The sequence below is a fragment of the Peromyscus californicus genome, unplaced genomic scaffold (genome assembly GCF_007827085.1).
Source record: "Peromyscus californicus insignis strain IS unplaced genomic scaffold, ASM782708v3 Scaffold_11__1_contigs__length_118956290, whole genome shotgun sequence".
Lineage (NCBI taxonomy): Eukaryota > Metazoa > Chordata > Mammalia > Rodentia > Cricetidae > Peromyscus > Peromyscus californicus.
Genome location: NW_026294402.1, coordinates 117,976,478 through 117,996,507, shown reverse-complemented (window position 1 = coordinate 117,996,507; position 20,030 = coordinate 117,976,478). Strand labels below are relative to the sequence as shown.

Genomic DNA, 20,030 nt, shown 5'->3' with positions numbered 1-20,030 from the left:
GAGCAGTAACTGCCTCTGTACCTTTCCTAGTCCCCCTTACACCCTACTCGGGGTGATGAAAAGGGGCCAAGAAAGCCCTGGCCTGATCTGTTGACTCTGAATCCATGCAAGACCCAGTACCTACCATTTCCTGAGCCTGTGGTTCTGAGGGCCTCCTTGACTAACTTAAAGACAGCAGGAGAGACATCAGAACACACAGCCTCTAAGACTTAATTTATACTGCCTGGCTGGACCTAAGCTTCCCTCCGAGACGCCTCCAACATTGCTGGCATGCAGACTTCATTTCACCAGTGTGTCCTTCCAGTCCTCATGCTTCTGTCTGCAGCAGCAGCCCAAAGCTCCCTGTCCCCCAACCCTCAGGCTCCTCCCTGGAGCTTCCTCCAAGATAAAACAAGCCAAACACAGCTGCTTCCACCTCTAATTACTGTTTTCTTCATTTGCTTGCTTTTCCTTCTTTCTGACTCTAATGTCAATACCAGAAGGAGGAGGTTGTCAGGGTAACACAGAGTGGGGTCTGGAACAGAGTGGAGGCGGGAAGTCCATCCTTGACCGAACCTTAACCCTGTTTAGTTGAACACCCACTGGGTTCTCGGCTGCCTCTGTATCCTGGTAGCAAGAATGTGAGCATTTGACATTTCTAGTTTATTTTCCCTATCCTCCCCCTCTGATAACATCTCCCACCTTCTCTCCACTCTCCCGCTTCTATCTGCAAAGTCGGCCTGACCTGTGTACATCTGCCTGAATTTGCTTGCTTAATTCTTCTGTTGGCTAAGTCTGATACTTTTTCTCCCTGATTTAATCGAGGCTCCCCCAGTGGCCAGACTCTATAACAATTACCTACAAAACATTACCACTGGGGAGAAGGAAGAGGGATAGATGTTTATTTACAATCTTGAAATTGGGAAGCTTTTTTCACCACCTAACTTCCAGTCTTTATTGTGCTCTGACGCTATCTGACAGAAGCAGCAGTGTTTACTGAGAGGATCAGTATCCTCTATTCCTCCCTTGGTTGAGGAATAGTCCTTCCCTCCAAACCATGACCCTTCTCAGGTCATCTCAGTGGACTAATTTGTCTCTGGTTTACAAAGAAAAACAAATGATGTGCAAAAATCAGTCACTCAGTACATGCTTCTCTCCAGGAAAATAACAAACTCACAGTAGGCAGTACCTGACCCTTAACATATCTACAGCCTAATGCCCTAACCCCTAGAATGTGTGTTAATATAATTGGCAAAAGGCTCTAAAGTTGCTAACCAGCTGACTTTAAAATAAGGAGATAAGAATATTCGGGTGTGGGCCATATGTACTCACAAGGGTCCTTAACAGGAAAGAGGGTGACAGTAGAGTTGGCATCACAGGGATGACATGTGAGAAAGACTGGTCATTGGTCACTTTGAAGATAACATCCCAAAGGAGTATGACAGCCACTGGAAAAGACAAGAAAACCAATGGGACACAGCTCTGTTGACAATTTGCTTTGAGTCCACTGACTCATGCTTACTTCTAATATCCAGGGCTTTAAGAAAACTAACATGGAGCTGAGGATGATGGTACATGCCTATAGTCCCAGTACTCAAGAGGGTGGATGCAGAAAAATCATCAAGGTCATTCTCAGCTACAGAGTGGTGAGTTACAAATCAGCTTGGACTGTATGAGACTCTGTCTCAAACAAACAAAATTAACGTAATGTTTTAGACCACTAAATGTGGGGTTATTATAACAGCAACAGTGCCCACCGGGCAAGTCAGAAAGGCAAGGAAGCTAGCTCTCTGTGTGGCAGGTAAGCAGAAGTGGGAAATGATGATGGTGAGTGGTGTCTCAGCTTCCCCTCCCACCTTCCATGCTCTCATCCCTGGATTCAGAGCTTTCGTTTACTTTGAAAGCTGCCTTACAATCACACTCCTGACAACTCTCTTCATCACGCTGGATTCTAAATTGCACTTGAAGTAGCTTGTGCAGTGCCAGCCTTCTGATTAGTTCACTTCTGAGCTACAAAATGAGGGTAATCAGAGAGAGGAAAGAGCTGACCGCGTTGCTCTAGAGGGAGGAGAGGGCAGGGGATCTCTCCAGTGCAATTTTCTAATAAGACTGTAAGAGCTAAAAAGCGGGCTGTTGTTACCCTGCAGGTCCATGGTCATTCCCTGCCCCACTGCTTCATCAACACAGCATCTGACAGTGCTGCCTTGAGCAAAACCCCCAGCCTACCTCTCTTCCCATATAAGCCTTGCTCTTTGAGATTAGGAAGACCTTCTAACATGACTTTCAGTCATATCTGGCCAGCACCTATAAAGCAAGTTGGTTTGGCTTCATCTCCCTCATCCCATACCTTGTGACAGCTCAAAGCCCCTCTAAGATTTCTAAGGATTTCTGATGTGGGAATGAGTGGCTGGCTTTCCTATGGTCACATCCACCTAGACTGAGAATTACAGGGAAGCTAATAAATCTTAAACTTGGGGGCCCACTCATGTGTGATACACTCCAGCAAAATACTTATGGGATCATGTTTTTGTAAATTTTGCCTTTTTAAAAGTTTAGTTTTGAGAGTCTCAAGTAGCGCAGACTAGCTCCTGAGGATGATCTTGAACTTCTCATTCTCAAGCCTCCACCTCTACAATGCCCCAGTGCTGGGATTACAGGTGTGCACCACCACACCTGCTTTACAAGATTCTGGTAATGGCACCCAGGGCCTCCTGCATTCAGGGAGGCCCTATATCAACAGTCATATCCCAAGCTTCAGTTTGAATTCTATTCAGCTTTATATTCTATTCCTTTCAAGGGATCTCACCAAAGCATGACCTGCACTTGGCACCCATAAGCTTTTGCTTTCCTCCTTTTAAGAGCACAGCAGTTTCCTTCATCCATTGCCACTGGGTGCTACTTCCATGTTGGGACTTGAACTCAGGATCTTATGAATGCTAGCCACACATGCCAGCACTAAGTATTCCCAACCCTGCCTCTGTGTTCTTGTCTGGTCACTACTGCCCTTACAAAGTTAATTGGGGTATTTTCCTAGGCCAGGTTTTCTAAGAGGGTTTCAGGTAACTGCTGCTGAGAGAGTAGACATTTGCAATAGATAACTTGCTTTTCCAGGAGCAGTAGATCTTTGTTCACTAATCCATGGGCCTGGCATAACATAGTACTTGAGTGTGGGGAGTGGGAGGGGACACAGAGGAGGCTGGGAAAGGGACTTTGGGTGAGCATTTTGGTAATGAGAGTGTGTTGAGATGGTGGCCTTTGGTCATCTTTACTGTCCTTTGGAAAGTCCCAGAGCTCCTAGTGAGCTGAATGACAGTAGGAGGAAGGGCACACTCACACTTTTGAGCCTAATTAGATTCCAGCAGCTACCCAAAGGCTCCTGTGATGTTTCACTGAACACTTTTTTCTCATGCCTCTGTCTCTGCTTCTCTTCTCTACTACCCTAAGTTCCAGGACAAGAGGTTTTTCATTTCTGTCCCTCTGTTCTCAGTGTAGGGCCTGGGATACAGACTTCTCTTCACAAGTAAGAGTGTTTTACTGCAATCCCTGTTGGAGCTATGGTAGGATTGGCCTAGTAGAGGGAGAGAACTAGGGGTAGAGACAAAAATAGCAGAGCAGCTAGAAGAGATGTCAGGGGGCCCAGAAGGCAGGGAGAGTAGGAGAAACAGGTTAGGTTTGTGTCTTACTCTCAACATTCTTAAGTCCTAAGGGCAAGAAGGGATTGGGAGAGTGCTGATTATTAACAGTTGTCAGTTTGACAGGATCTAGAACCGCCAGGAAACAAACCTCTGGGTGTCTGCGAGGAGTTTTCTAGATTGAGTTCATTGAGGTGGGACGACCTCCCCTAAATATGAGCAGCACTATCCCATGCCTGAGATCCCACACCGTATGAAAAAAGAGAAAGGGTGCAAAACAGCGGCATTCATCTCTGCTTCCTGACTGTAGATGCAGTGTGAGCATCTGCCTCATGCCTTCCTCACTTCAAAAACTACGGAAAAAGAAAGGTTACAAGACAAAACCTGTAGAAGGAATCTTAGAGAGTCTTATTAATAAAATCAAACCTGAGGCCAGTTATTGGGGTGAATGTTGGAAGATCAGAGAGACAGAACAAGCCACAGCCACCTCACCCGGCCAACTTCTCAGCTGATCTTGTTTCCTCAGACTGGAAGCCTCTGAATCCTCATCCAGAATGAATCTCAGCTGAACTGCTGCTCAAAGCCTAAAAACTTAACCACCCAAATGCTTCTAGTTCCTGGTCTTCACGCCTTATATACCTTTCTGCTATCTGCTATCACTCCCTGAGATTAAAGGCCCACTTCTTGGGATTAAAGGCATGTGTCACCATGCCTGGCTATTTCCAGTGTAGCCTTGAACTCACAGAGATCCATGCCTCCAGAAGGCTTGGATTAAAGGTGTGAGTGCCACCATTTTCTAGCCTCTGTATCTAGTGGCTGTTTCATTTTCTGACCCCAGATAAGTTTATTAGGGTGCACAATATTTTGGGGAACACAATACCACCACAAAAAACCCTGACAGGGTTCTCTCAGAACAAGATCTCTCTCCAGGGTCGAATATGGGCATGCTCAGGGACGTAAGGGATAGGAAGAAGATAAGAAATGGGCAACTGCAGACTCAAGTCTCCAAGCCAGAGGAAGAAGAGAGATTTAAAGGATTGTAACAAAGCTGTGGTGTGTCTCAGTGATGGAGTGCTTGTCTGGCATGCAGATGTTCTGGGCTCAGACCCCGAATCCAAGGCCCCAGGGGGTACAGCACTAAAGGATTGGAAAGAACAAGGGCCACTCTGCTTCTTTCATAGGAAGGACGGGAAACCAGGGTTCCATGAAACCCTGCCATGGGGCAGGTTATAGTCAAATGAAGGTTAAGTCAAGTGTTGGAAATAAGTGAAGGTTGTCTTACTCTCCTCTGTAGCATGAATCTTAAAAGTTCTTATTAATAAAATCAAACCTGAAGCCAGTTATTGGGGTGAACACTGGATGATCAGAGAGACAGAACAAGCCACAGCTATCTCACTTTGCCAATTCCTCAGTTGGTCCTGTTTCCTCAGACTGGAAGCTTCTGTGTCCTCATCCAGAATGGGTCTCAGCTGAACTGCTGCTAGAAGCCTGAATACTTAACCAGCCAAATGCTTAACCAGGCCAAGTGCTTAACCAGCCAAATGCTTCCAATTTCTGGTCCTCACGCCTTATAAACCTTTCTGCTTTCTACCACCACTCCCTGGGATTAAAGGCTGCTTTCTGGGATTAAAGGCATGAGTCACCATGCCTGGCTGTTTCCAATGCGGCCTTGAACTCACAGAGATCCAGAGGGATTTCTGTCTCTGGAATGCTAGGATTAAAGGCGTGTGCTAACATTTTCTAGCCCAAGTATCTTGTGGCTTTTCTGTTCTCTGACCCCAGATAAGTTTATTAAGGTACACAATATTTTAGAGAACACAATACCACCACACTTCTCTCCACACATTTACTCTCTCTCAGACTCCCAAAGACCACATAGGATCTGCCCCACCTTGTTTTCCCCACTTTTCCCTCCCTCCTCCACTCCCTTCACCTCCTTTGCCAATTTTCTTTCCTCTTCCACTGGCTCTTTACTTCACCCTATAGATCAACTCGGAGACTCTGACTTCCTTAGTTTTATGTTATCTGGTCATCCATTCGTCCAAATCTAATTTTAGCCCTTCCTGTGTACCGTTTTTCTGGGTTTTTCATAGCAAATACATCTGGTCTCACAAACCCAAATGTTACCTCTTAGAAGGAATAGGATTTCAATTTTTGTGATTTAACATCTTTTCTTTAAAAATTTCTTGTCAGAGAACAAGAAAAAAATGACTTAAAAGATAGCAACACTGTACAGTAGTGACAAGAAACAGGCAGAGAAGACAGGAGCCAAAGACAACACAGTCCGTTACGCCAATGTCTTACACCCCTTACCCTTATGGTACCTGGTGGTTTAACCGCCTTCACGTCACCCATTTACCTCTGAGTAACTCTTCCCCTCCTCTTGCAAGTAACACTCTCCTATGGCTCTGTAAGTTGACCCTCACCCATATCCCTATAAGTAACTCCAGTAAACTCATTGGATCACCAAGCTGGATTTGCTGGAATAGCTTCTTTGGTCCGTTGTCAGTGTCCTATTTGTGTGCACCTTATCAGAAAAGCTCCCTATGTAACTCAGCTCTGAAAGTTAAGATTTCCAGGCATACTTGATTGTTGTTCACATTGGTCTTTGACTTTAGAATCTCTTATACTGTTCTGCTCAAAGCACAAGGCCAGCTGGCCTCCTGTGGAAACCTAGATTTTAGCTGCAGGAAAGGAGGACTTTTAAAAAAATATAGATTAAAAATTTTTAATTAAAAAAGGGTGTGTGTGTGTGTTTGTGCAGGCATGTACATGCCTCGGCACACATCTGGATATCAGAAGACAATTTACCGGAGTCACTTCTCTTTTCTATCATGGGGGTCCCAGGAAGGACACTCAGGTGGTCATGCTTCATGGCAGATGTCTTGACCTGCTCAGCCATCTTTCTGGCTCCAAAATTAAATAACATTCACAGTTTACAACAAATTCTTTCTGGCTTTAAAACATCTTTGTTGTGGGATATTTGTACATAGTATGAAAATGTGTTGCTATGATTAGTGAAATATAAAGCTGAATAGCCAATAGCTAGGCAGGAGGTATAGGTAGGATTTTTGGGAGAGAGAAAGGAAGAGGAGATGAATCCAGGCCCACAGGAGATGCCAGGAGACACGGAGAGAAAAGAGGAGGCACAAGATGAAAGAGAGGTAACACCACGTAATAGAATGTAGATTAACATAAATGGGTTAATTTAAGCTTTAAAAGCTAGTTAGGAACAAGCCAAAGTCAAGCTTTCATAATTAATAAGAAGTCTCTGTCATTATTTGGTGGGACAGAAAGACTCATTACATATCTTAATTATCTAGAATTGACAGGAGCTGTAATGCCCACCTAACCTATTAGTTACCTAGAAGTCTCCTTGGGCAGAGGTTACACAGCTGTTCTCAGTTTATCTCTGGCATTATCACTAGATTTCTGGTCTCCTCACAGCTCCGGATTTCATCCAAAAGAATTCAGATGTGACACATAGACTGAGTGAGGTGTAGAAGGCAGACAAGTTTATTACAGAGTAAAGCGGGACACCCTCAAGGGATGACAGTGGGCAATGGCCAAAGAGACCACTGGAGAGCAAACCACTTTAATGGGGTGAGAATAAGCAATGCCCAGAGAGACCACTGTCCTAATCTACATTTTAGATAGGCTTTATACTATTTTAAAGTCTCTAGAACAGACAGTTTACCAATGGGTATTTTCCTGTCCGGATGATTGACAGATGTGTTTGGATTGACTGTTGTGAGAGGGAAAAGGTATGCTTTTGTTCTTTATCAGAAAGCCTCCTGCTGTGCAGTAATCTCATAAACTCTTGGAATCAGGCTTAAATAACTATCAATTAATGACCTTCTAAGCATTTCAGGATGTCACATGTCTTCCCAGGGCCAGTGATGACCCTCTTGCTAACATTTGAACTACCTGACAGTATAAAATTTACTTGGCAAATTTTAACACCTTCCATTACATCAAGATTTCCACGACCATTTTAGAAAACATGGGCCAGTCTATGCTAATACTGGAGCTGGGAACACCCTAGAGGGTCTCAAAGCTGACCCCTGTGACTTCTGGAAGCTCTCCAATACCTAGAGCCCAGGGAACATTTAATTCCAGAATTGGGATTTCATGGAGTCTGGCTCTTAGTATCTAATCATTATTCTTCCCAGGGTGTTGCTTCTGGAGAACTTGATTTTCTCCAGCTGCCACTTAAGCACAGGTCTGCAGAAAGCAGCAATGAATAATCAATGTGGTTTAAGCACACAGCTCCCCCGAGGGAAGGCATCCCTGGGTGCTCTCACTACTCACTCTTTTCCTCTCCTCACTCATTCTCTGCTCTACTCTGAGTGCTAGAAGGCCTATCCTGAGGATGGCACAGCCAGGGGGCTTGGTGCCCTCTGTTCTGGTTAGGCCTACCAGTGAGAGTCAGTGAGAGAGGTGACCATGGTGGAGGAGAGAGGCCAGAGGGGTCCTTCAGTGTTTGGCCCCTGCTCTGGCCACTACAGTAGCCCCATGACCATAGCTGCTTTGGGGGTGCTTCCTCACAGTCCTAGCACTCACAGAGCTCAGAGAATACCCTCCACTTCTTCTGGAGTTTTCAGGATTAGCAAGAGGTCTGTTGCTGGTCTCTTGATTTTGTAGCTGGTCTCTGGGTTTGCCTAACCCACCCACCCTCTGTAAACAGTCCTACCACTAAAATCTCCTAAACCATATGAATGGATTATACTTGGTATCAAGACTTGACTTGGTTAGCTAAATGACAAGATGTGGGAAGCCTGTCACCTCTGGGTAGCATGGAAGAATCCCAGGTATCAGATGCACCCTAGTGCCTCCCTGGATGACTTCATAAGATCTGCTTTCCCCACTTACTGCAAAGCCTCTGGACCTCTGTGTTTCATAGATCATGCTGTGCTCATCATGGAGAAGGTTCTGGGATGGGACCTGGCAGAGTATTAAATAGCAATGGCCTTATAATCAATCTCTGGATGAAGTAGGACATTTTATAAGTGGGTGAGGGCACAGTAGCCCATTCCACCCTCCCCGCTCTCCTCTGTTATTTCAGTGTCCTTCATGGCCCCTCCTTCTTGAATGTGAGCTATATGCTGATTCTATATGCTTGCTTCCTTCTGGCTCCCTGAACAGAATGTCCATTCACAACTGGGTCCCCATCACAATCCCTAGCACACAGTAGATAGCTTGGTCAATAATGAAGGGATAAATGGACTGGATTTTGTAGCAGGAATCTTAACAGTTCTTATTAGTAAAATCAAACCTGTGGGGTGAAGCTGGAAGATCAGAGATACAGAACAAGGCACAGCTACCTCACCTCGCCGGATCCTCAGCTGGTCTTGTTTCCTCAGACTGGAGGCCTCTGAGTCCTCATCCAGAATGGGTCTCAGCTGAACTGCTGCTTGAAAGCCTGAATGCTTAACCAGGCCAAATGCTTAACCAGCCAAATGCCTTTAGTTTCTGGTTCTCACACCTTATATACCTTTCTGCTTTCTACCACCACTCCCTGGGATTAAAGGCTTGCTTTCTGGGATTAAAGGCGTGAGTCACCATGCTTAGCTGTATCCTTGAACACATGGATTTCTGCCTCTGGAATGCTAGGATTAAAGGTGTGTGCTACCACTGCCTAACCTTTATGTTTAATATTGTGGCTGTTCTGTCTCTGACCCCAGATAAGTTTATTAGGATACACAATATTTTGGGGAACATAATACCACCACAGGATTTCATTCCTGTGGCTTTGATTATGTGCTGTGTAGGCCCTGCCTCTGAGAGACCATCCATGTGAAATGGACATAAGAGGAGATGCAGACGGCTCTCATGGGATCTCATGATAGGAGCATGGGTGGTGGCAACAAGAAGAGCTCATGGGAAAAATCAGTGTTTCAATGGGCATATGCAAATGAGGCTTGGAAATGCATGGTTGTATCTTTAAAACAAAAAGCTAGGACTGAAATATACTCAGTGCTAATTTTACTCTAGAAGCATCATTCCAGAAGCAGCAGTTTTACACTTTCCAACCTGCTATGATGATACAGTAGCTTTGATACATAGTTCTTTACAGGAAGGAAATGGTGGTGAAAGCAAGGTAGGCGGCGGCAGCAGCGGCGGCAGGGTGGGGGGGTAGGAGGAATGGGTGGGGTGAGTGGGGCAGGGGAACAGAGGCTACTCTGTAGGGGTGAGCCACATAGGCACATCACGTATCAGTAGAGAAACCACTGTCTGATGGCATCTGCATACAGTTGGGAGAATTTTGATCTGGGCTTGCAGAAAGATGTACAAGAAACATGCTTGATGGGAAGGATGTCACAATAAAGGACGACACAAATGGCCTCCATTGTTATGGGTGCTTAGAGGCTGAGGATACAGCACATATGAGCATCTGGCATGTGTTAGCAGTCAAAGCCTCCATCCCTTTTACTCCCTTTGGCATCAGAGGTGGGATCTAGGGGCCCTGGAATGCTAGACATCTGAGTTCTGAGAATGATAGACAGAACCCGCCCACTACTCCTCCATTCACTACATTCCAGTGCCCAGGGACACTCTGAACAAAGTGAATGCAAAACACTTTGAGTTTGCATCCAGGCCAGTGGAATTCCATATGTTACATACAGATAGACACAGTCTTACAACATTGCTGAGGGAATGATTTGCCACCAAACACATTCAAGTTTAAGTCTGAAGTTGCACCACTCCAGTTATATTGACTTGCCTCAGATCCTGGCCTTTCCAAGGCTTATTTCCCTATCTGGAGGAAAGACATTCCAGAACCAACTCATGCTGGGTGGATTCAGTGAGCTGGGTAAATCTTTCAGCCAGCACATCCTAGCAAGGTCCTGGGTCACAGTCATCATCCTCACTAGCATAATAATATGGCTAATGGACGGTTCCAAACAGTGGCACTTCCCTGACATGAGAGGGACACAGCCACATCACCAGCTTGGAAGGTGAAGACTTAGTTTTCAAAAGACATATATTGATGAGACAATTTACTTTTTGCAAGTAAAATGTGTCTGCAGACCCATTACCTTGGCTGGCTGTTTCATTCCCGTCCACATCTCCCTTTGCTATAATTCCCCTGTGAAGAAAACAGGATTCTCATCCTACAAGTCTCTAGGGTCAACAAGAGAGGGCGGTGAAGGTGGCAGCTTAATCTGCCCTTAGCTCATTCACGTCTAAGCACCAAGGATAGCAACCGCCATGGCTGTCAGGATGGGACTTACACTGCCCTTTGTATCTTTGTCACCTGTACACAGCTCTGCTTTCCAGAACTCTTTATTGTTTGAGACCAGGTATGAATAGGGGATACCTACCTTCCTTGTCCTCCTGAGGCTGGAGCTGGACCTAACTTCTGCCCTGGAGTTTGCCTATTGCTCTGCTAGTTTCCTCCTGATGATGGGACAAGAGACATCAGGGGATGATTTCTCTTGCTGGTCATCTCCTACTGTCTGTTACTACCTAGTTAGGTTTCTGTTGCTGTGATAAAATCATGACCAAAAGCAGTTTGGGGGGGGGGGCTTTATTTTGCTTTCACTTCCATATCATAGTCATCACTGAAAGAAGCTAAGGCAGGAACCAGGAGCAGAAACTGAACAGAGACCACGGAGGAGCACTGCTTACTGGCTTACTCCCCACGGCTTCCTCAGTTTGTCTTCTTATACAAGACAGGACTACCTTCTCAGGAATGGCACCACCCACAGTGGTCTGGGCCCTCCCATATCAATCATTAACTAAGAAAATGTTCCACATACATGCTATATAAGTCAAGGTTTCTGTTGCTTTGATAAAACATAATGATCACAATTAACTTGGGGACAAAAAGATTTATTTACCTTAGAGTTTATAAGTCCATCACCAAGGAAAGCCAAGACAGAAACTCAAGGCATGAACCTGGAAGCAAGAAACAGAAGCAGAGGCCATGGAGGATCGTTCCTTACTAGCTTGGTCCCCATGGTTTGATCATACATACACTGTGCTTTCTAATACAACCCAGGACCCCTTATGTAGGGGTGGCAGTAACCACAATGGGCTGGACCCTTCCATGTCAGTCACTAACTAAGAAAATATCTCACAGATCAATCTGGTGGGGACATTTTTCTCAATTGATTTTCTCTCTTCTAGCTTGTGTCAAGTTGACACAAAACTAGCCAGTATACATGCCCACAGGCCAAAGCTGATGGAAGCAATTCCTCATTTGAGAATCTCTCTTCCCAGGTGACTGTAGGTTGTGTCAAATTGAAAAAAAAAAAAAACTAAGTGTACTTGAAGGGTTCAGCACCAGATTTATGCAAGGGGTGGAGAAAAGAAACTTCTGACATGACCACTACATGGCATGGCTAAGGGGAGGGTTTTTATTGTAGATATGAAAGAGAAAAAACAGCCAGAGGCATTTGGAAGAATCCAGAGCAGAGAGAGAAAGAAGTAGACTGAACATGGCCAGGGCTATCTTCAAGAGAGGGAAGAATAAACAGAGATAGAGAACAGAGAGAGCAAAGTGAGAATAGCAGGAGCAGAGGGGAAACCTTGCTGTTTACAAAGAGAACAAATGGGTATTTAGGAGGAGGGAGGCCTGGGGAGATGAGAAGGGCTAGGATGCTAGAGTGAACTTTGAAATGTGTAAGAGGCACTTGTGATACTGGGGGAGCCTGGAGGCCAGCATGTGCTTTGATATGCAACCACAGGTATATTAGGTAAATGAAACCATATGTCCCTTCTTCCAGAGGTAAGGGAAATTACTCCTTTGGGCAGATGGGAATCAGGTTCGTAAGTTCCTGAGGAATGGTGGCTTTTATCTAACCACCAGAAATCTTCCTATAGTCAAGGTTGAGCTCATTTCTGAATATATGGACTGCTTTTTGGAGTTTGGGGATTGGACTTTCTTTCAGAAAGTCCTTTGGCCTGACACTAACCAGCACAGGTACCGTGGTAACAGATGCATGTTTCAGAACTGTGGTACTTCTGCCTGGATCCAAACGTCAGTGCTATCCCAGCCCAGCCAAGCTGATCCTAAGAATATCAATCAACAGCTATTCAGAGTAAGTACCCTGTTTTGTGAACTTTCTCTGGAGAGAGGAATAAATACCTATTTACCCCAAGGCAGAGCATCAACAACAGACAAAAGAAATGATTCCAGCAAAGTCTAGCTTGTAAACCAATATGATTAACTAAGGTTACTTACAGGATCATGGACAATTTACAAAACTACACCACTAAAGAAGATGCCTCTCATTCTTCCTTAACAACTGTTAATTGTGTATATATCTGTAGGAAGAGTTGGAACCTCACAAGACCCCCTCCTAGCAATCATTAACTCTCTATGAATGCTTAGAGAGGGGTAGGTCTTTCTGAGTCCCTCTCATTGTGGCAGAAAGTTAATGAACCAAATCTTATGCAGGATTACTGTAGGCAATTGCAGCTGCAAGAAGACAATGGCCACATCATGCCCAGAGTGCAGTATTCCACAACACAGACCTTCTAGGTCACCCCTATAGCAGGGCTCTATTCTCACTGTGGCCTCCAGAGAATATCCTGGAGATCTTATCATGAAGTCCCAGCCTACTCCAAGCTTACCACCATGAAATCAAGCACAAGTGTCCTTCCTACACTCAGATTCCTGTTGACAGGAACCTGTCTTTGTTAAATATGCAACACTTTGTACAGACCAGGGACTCAGGTTCTCACAGCATGCCCTGGTTTCAGGCCGGTGCCAGCTGTGACAGGAAGACCAAGGACTTAAGGTTAGAGGGTCACTATCAGGAGAGCTGGCACTGGAACCCAGGTGACAGTGTGATGCCAGAAGAAGCGTAAGTATGTGTTCAGGCTATGAATCCTGGTCGTGACTGATGGCCAGGGCAAGCCATTCAACATGCCATTTAGAGCAAGACACAGTAGAGTGGTAAGAAGGGAAGAGGGGCTGGCAAGATGGCTCCACGCCTGGTGCCCTGTGTCCAACTTTAGGACCCACGCGGTAGCAGGAGAAAATCAATTCCCTTGAGTTGTCCTCTGGTCTCCATATTCACATCATGAAAAATGCATACCTACCCACCCACCCACCTAAGTAAATAAATAATTTTAACAAGAAAGTAAGGAATTAGCAATTTGTGAGATTGGTGATGGTCATCAGAACTTGGATGGGGACACATTTAGAATCTTTTTGTTTATCATCATCATTATTAATTTATTATTATTATTATTATTATTTGAGCCAATGAGTTTATTGGACTTATAGAAGCATGAAGACCCCAAAACAGTTGTAGCAGCACAAAATTCACCCCATTATGGATAATATAATGAAAGCCACATTATAGAATTTCCCTGTCTGTCCTCTTCCTGTATGCTCTAACATCTCCAGAGATCACATACAGCTGGTAGGGGCAGGAGATGAATTTTATTCTTGTTAAGTTTGACTCTCTAAGGACTATAAAGCAGCTGGGAAAGAAGTCAGACCTTTATTCCTCTGACTGTGCCATACGGCAAATCCAGCTGGTAAAAGCTAAGCATCCTATAATCTGATAATAAAACACCGAACTCAGTCTAGAGATGCAGCTCAGTTGATAGAGTGCTTGCCTAGCATGGATAAAGCCCTGGGTCTGGATTGTGATGGGCAGCGTGTATGGGGTCCTAGTCCCCAAGGCTACAACTAGGTGATGTGTGAGTTGCAGGGTACGTGTGTGTGTGTGTGTGTGTGTGTGTGTGTGTGTGTGTGTGTGTGTGTGTGTAGGCATGTGTAGGCTAGAAGACAACCTTAGGTGTCATTTCTTACTTTTGAGGCAGGGTATGATGGTGAATCTATTTTTTAAAGATTCATTTTATTTTCAATTACAGGTGCCAGTGCTTGAAGAAGCCAGATGTATTAGGTTACCCTGGATCTGGAGTTACAGGTAATTGTGAACCTCCTGGTATGGATGCTGGGAACAGAGCAGTGTGTGCTCTTAACTAGTGAGCTAACTCAGTGATAGTGTTGTGGGAATCTTTCTGGATAGGTACTCTGACACCAATGAGAGTGGAAGAGAGATGTCACCAGTGGGTGGACCGAAGCTAGGACAGCTCCTAAAAGGCTTTGATCTTGGATCTAGTTTGTAGTCTCATTTTATACTCTAAAACCACAAGGTGAGGCAGGCAAGCAAGTGAGAGTTTTTTCAGAAGCACACTGGCAATCAGTAGATTGTTAAGGGCAACAGCCCATTATTTCAGCTATTTCTCCAGGTCATTCTGCTTCAGGTAGCAAGTGAAGTCATACTTGGTAAATGGGCAGTACAAGCAGTGTTTTAAGTAAAACATCAAATAAAACCAATATCTAGCCGGGCGGTGGTGGCGCACGCCTTTAATCCCAGCACTCGGGAGGCAGAGGCAGGCGGATCTCTGTGAGTTCGAGGCCAGCCTGGTCTACAGAGCGAGATCCAGGAAAGGCGCAAAGCTACACAGAGAAACCCTGTCTTGAAAAAACCAAAAAAAGAAAAAAAAAACAATATCTAATAATTAGTCTTCTCTTCTTCAATGGTTAATCTTAATTGTGAACTTGGTGAAATCTAAAATGACCTAGGAAATAGACCCCTGTAGGATTTGCCTTGATTAGGTTGATTGAGTTGGGAAGACCAGCCCACTGTGTGTGGAACCGTTCCCTGGGCTGATGTTGTGGACCATATAAAGGAGAGAGTGAGATAAGCACAAGTACTCATCATTTTCTGGTTGTGATTACCATGTGACCAGCTGCTTCAACCTTCTGCTGCCTTGATTTCCTCACCATGATAGACTCTATCTTTGAACTATAAGCTAAACTAAATACTTTCTCCTTTACATTGTTTTTTTTTTCAAGGTATTTTATTCTAGCAACAGGAAAAAAAATAAGTTGCAGAGTTTCTAATTTTTCTGGAGCTCACCAGGTAGGCTAGGTGGCTGACCAGAAAGCCCCTGGGATCCACGTGCTATAGTTAAGTGTTCACCATGCTCAAAATTTTACATGGGTTCTGCAGATTGAACTAAAGTCCACATGCTTCCAAGGAAAACACTTTTTCTATTTTTATTTTGTTTTTTTATATGTATGTGCCTAATTTTAAGTATTGAAAATATGCAGGTGGGTGGGAAATAACCAGATCTGGCTGCTGTAAATTGTTCAAGGTAACCAGGAGAATTCCTGGAAGCACTTTTCGCCCATAGCCTCTGTTTCCAATCTAATTTCCTCCTCTTCCTAGATGTTCCAGTTCCAGACAACATCAGATCTCCCATCCAGTTTCTCTCTCTCTCTCTCAGGGCAGAAACGTTAAATTTAAATGTTAACCTAAGACAAGAGATGAACAACATAACTTAGGATGTAGAGAGAGCATCCCAGGAGAGTTGGGGAAAAGCAGAAGTCCCTGGGATTACCCCCAAGCCAACAGTCACCTTTTCAGGCCACTTATTCTTGTTTGTTCGTTTGGTCTTTTGAGATGGGCCTAAGCTGTCAGGGGCATGGTCATTAGGGTCTCAAAGGGCCTGAGATCAGCAGTGTTGGCTCTTCTTGTTCTACCCTCAAAGCCGTGTGACTATTGCAGTCCTTTACAGGAGAGTCAGTAATCCTTTCCAGAAACGTCTATATGCCAGATGATGCACCAGGTGCTAGGGACTGATTGGAGGAGACAGGCAGGTTGGCAGTGACTGTCACAGGAAAAAATTCAGAAAAAACTCAGGAAGCCACCCTAGGAACATAAGGGGAAAGTGTTCAGGGTTAGCTTTCTTAATCTTTTAAATGAAATTACTTTCTATTTCCCATTTCAAAATTTTAAAAGAATTAGCACCAAATTATGAGCCTGTCCACAATGTTCCATGCTTTAGTTCCTGGGTTGGCCTTCTGTTAGGGACAGCCCCTCTTTCCATAGCTACCCTAGCTCTTCATCAGCCGACTTCAGAGGTACCAACCTCCCAGCCAGGCATCTGACACTAACCATGGCTCTCGGCAGAGCAGGTGGGTATCTACAGGTTAGAAGAGACTGTGAGCAGCACAGCATCACTCCATCAAAGGAAGACCAAGAGACTAGACTCAGCCAGTCTGGGCCCCTTAGGAATAGTAAGACAGAGGAATGAATGGTATAAGATGTGGACGCCAGGTCTGGGGAGGATTCTGAGCTTCATCCTCACTGATTTCAGTGTTTCTGTGGTCATGAGAGGAGCCATGGCTGAGGTAAGGGATCACCAGGGGCAATTCAAGAAAGGACATCGTGAGAAAGGACACCCCTACCGCGCATGGGACTCTGTGTCATGCCCCACATCCACTCAGTAGTTACATCTGAGATATTACTTCCTAACATATGACCTAGGACTATAGATTCCAGATGTCAACAAGAAAATAGAGATTAAAGAGAAATGCCAAGACTTGAGTCTGCCATACATGAAAGAGAAAAACAAGTTAAGTGATACCATGAAGAAAGACTCTTGGGAAATCCAAAGCATTGTACAAAGAAACTAGTCCTCTTCTCTCAAGCAGGCTGAAGGGACATTCTAGAATAACACAGACTGGAGGCCCAACAGCCAATACAGTGCTCACACCATGAGCTGAATCTGACACAGAACCAGGTCTAACAGTCATTGAGGGGGACAGTTAGAGTACTCTGAATATGAACTGTCTTGATATTTCCTCAGTTCTCTAAGATATGCTGCTCAGTGTGCAGACTGGATCTGTCAAGGTCTCCCACCCTTAGTACCGTGAGCCACATTAGACACACCCAGAGAAGGCTTTGTGTCATATTCCTATACATAAAGGAATCTGCATAGCTTCCAAACAGTTTTCTTCTCTGTTTTATAGAATATATCTATCAGAAATATCTAAAATCAGTTTAGATTTATTTACCAAGCCTTCTGTAAGTACTCGCAATTATCAATTATCAATTTCTTGAAAAATTACATAGGCAACTCCCAGGTGATGGGGACAACCTAAGGCAATGAAAGAGGGAAGGCAAGAGGCCGTTCAGCACTGCATCCTTCTTCTCTCTACACAAGGCCATCCAGATCAATGCCAAGCCTAGGAGAGGTTGGAGGTTTGTCAGTTTCTAATTAACAAAGAAAATCTTGGTGGAGGGCCCAGAATGTCTCAATAAGTGGCCAATTTTATCTCACTAACTTCTGTTATTTGATTCTAAAGCTTCTGTTTAAGAGTGGAGGTGCAAAAATATCCAACTGACAATCCTGTCCCTAAGACTTAAACAGCAGACTGCACTTCACAGTGTTATTTTATAGATACATCATATTGAAGAGACACCACATCTCCCAAGAGGGCAGATTTTCCTTTGTATCTGAGCCTGCCTCTTGCTGAGGGGAATGTTAAAGTGTCCACCATTGTGGGAACCCACATACCTGTAAGGTTGGCAAAGTATAAACTGTCATTCTTACTTTGTAGACCTTATAAAATAAAAATGTTGAGTATATAGAGAGAGAGCACATATTTTACTTCATAATTACATTTTTGCAAAGATACAAAATAAACATATAAAATTTAGGAAACTGATATCCACAAAGGTGTCAACTACTAAGTGCCTGCAAAGAGAGAGAGAAGAATGTCTCGGTGGTTGAGAGCACTTACTTGTCTTGCAAAGGACCCAAATTTGGTTCCCAGAACCCAAGAGTAGGTCACAGCTTCCTGTAACTCCAGCTCCAAAGGATCTGGTGCCCTCTTCTTTCCTCCACTGGCTCCTGCATGCACATAAACTCATGTAGGAAAACATATACAACATGGCAGTGAAATAAATAAATACATCTTTAAAAAAATGGATACCTACAGAGCTGGCAGAATTGGAGAGACAGACATCAAGCTCCCTGGAGCTCACTGGCCAGCCAGCCTAACTGAATGGGTGAACTTCAGGTTCAATGATAGACCTTGTTTCAAAAAATCGTGTGGCAATCTGGCCTCCACATATACATGTACACATATGGGTGCATAAAAAAGTAAATAAATGAATAAATAAATAATTAAAAAGTAAATCCATGTTCATGAAACAGCAGTAAAGTTATCTGTTAATCCATCTTCCTTAGCAGCAATTTCTTGCAAAGTAGAGGAATAATTTGAATGTAGCCAGTACCAGTACTTGAGTCTATTAAGATGTGGGACTGTGGTAGTTTGAATGTATTTGGTCCCCATAAGCTCATAGGGAGTGGCATTATTAGGAGATGTGGCTTTGTTGGAGTGAGTATAGCATTGCTGGAGGAAAAGTGTTACTGTGGGGGCAGGCTTTGAGGTTTCCTATGCTTAGGATACTACCCAGTGAGTCAGTCAACTTCCTGTTGCCTCTGAGTCAAGATGTAGGACTCTCAGCTCCTTGAGCACATCTGCCTGCATGCCATCATGCTCCCTGCCATGACGATAAATGGACTGAATTTCTGAAACTGTAAGGGAGCCCCCTCATTTAATGTTCTCCTTGTAAGAGTTGCCATGGTCATGGTGTCTCTTCACAGTAATAGTAACCCTAACTAAGACAGGGGCTGTAGATACCTTCCCTCTCAGAGGGCAGTGACTGCCCACAACCCATCTATGGGAAGCTAAGTCGGCTGAACTTGATCTCCAGCCCTTGCTTCATATTCCAACAGCATATTGGTCTGATGGGAACATTTTCTCAACTGAGATCTCTTCTCAAATGACTCTAATTTGCATCAGGTTGGCACAAAATTAACCAACACACTGTGTTAGATTGAACAGTGTGGTGGTCTCCCTCAAATTCAGGTCTACTTGGGTCTTATTTGGAAATAGGGTTTTTGTATATGTTTTATGTAATTATTAAGATGAAGTAATCCTGCATTAGCATGGGCTCTATACTTAAATCTGGTGCCTGTATAAGGCCATGTGATGTTTGTTGTTTTACTCTTTTTACTCTTTTGTTCTTTAGCTCTTTTGAGAACCCAACACCCAGCTCCCAAATGAATCCCACACGGAGGCTTATTATTACTTATAAATGCCCTGCCATAGCTTGGCTTATTTCTAGCCAGCTTTTCTTAACTTAAATTATTCCATCGACCTTTTGCCTCTGGACTTTTCCTTTTTTTACTTCTGTATATCTTACTTTCACTCTTACTCCATGGCTGGCTGTGTGGCTGTGTGGCTGTGTGGCTGGCCCCTAGTGTCTTCCTCTCCTTGTTCTCATGCACCTTCCTCCTCTCAGAGTTCTCCTTCTATTTATTCTCTCTGCCTGCCAGCCCTGCTATTGGCCCCGCTATTGGCCTTGCTATTGGCCATTCAGCTCTTTAAGAGACCATCAGGTGTTTTAGACAGACAAAGTAACACAGCCTCACAGAGTTAAACAAATGCAATATAAAAGAATGCAACACATCTTTGCATCATTAAACAAATATATCACAGTATAAACAAATGTAACACATCTTAAAATAATATTCTACAACAGCCATATGTGCACACAGAGGCACAAATACAAGGGAGATGACTTGAGC

The 20,030-nt window shown here is 44.2% G+C and overlaps 1 protein-coding gene across 4 annotated transcripts in view; it reads right to left on the bottom strand.

The window, feature by feature from the left end:
- Positions 1–20,030, bottom strand: part of Lars2 (leucyl-tRNA synthetase 2, mitochondrial) — a 183,163-nt gene that overhangs the window by 149,030 nt on the left and 14,103 nt on the right. For 2 of the 4 annotated variants that reach the window (XM_052725662.1, XM_052725639.1), the window contains 2 exons: positions 18,175–18,284; positions 1,312–1,427 (listed from right to left, as the gene is read on the bottom strand). The gene's annotated coding sequence lies outside the window, so the exon portion shown is untranslated. Of the gene's footprint in view, positions 1–1,311; positions 1,428–18,174; positions 19,745–20,030 lie in introns of those variants that run through there. The other 2 variants (XM_052725633.1, XM_052725669.1) reach the window with 2 other exon arrangements.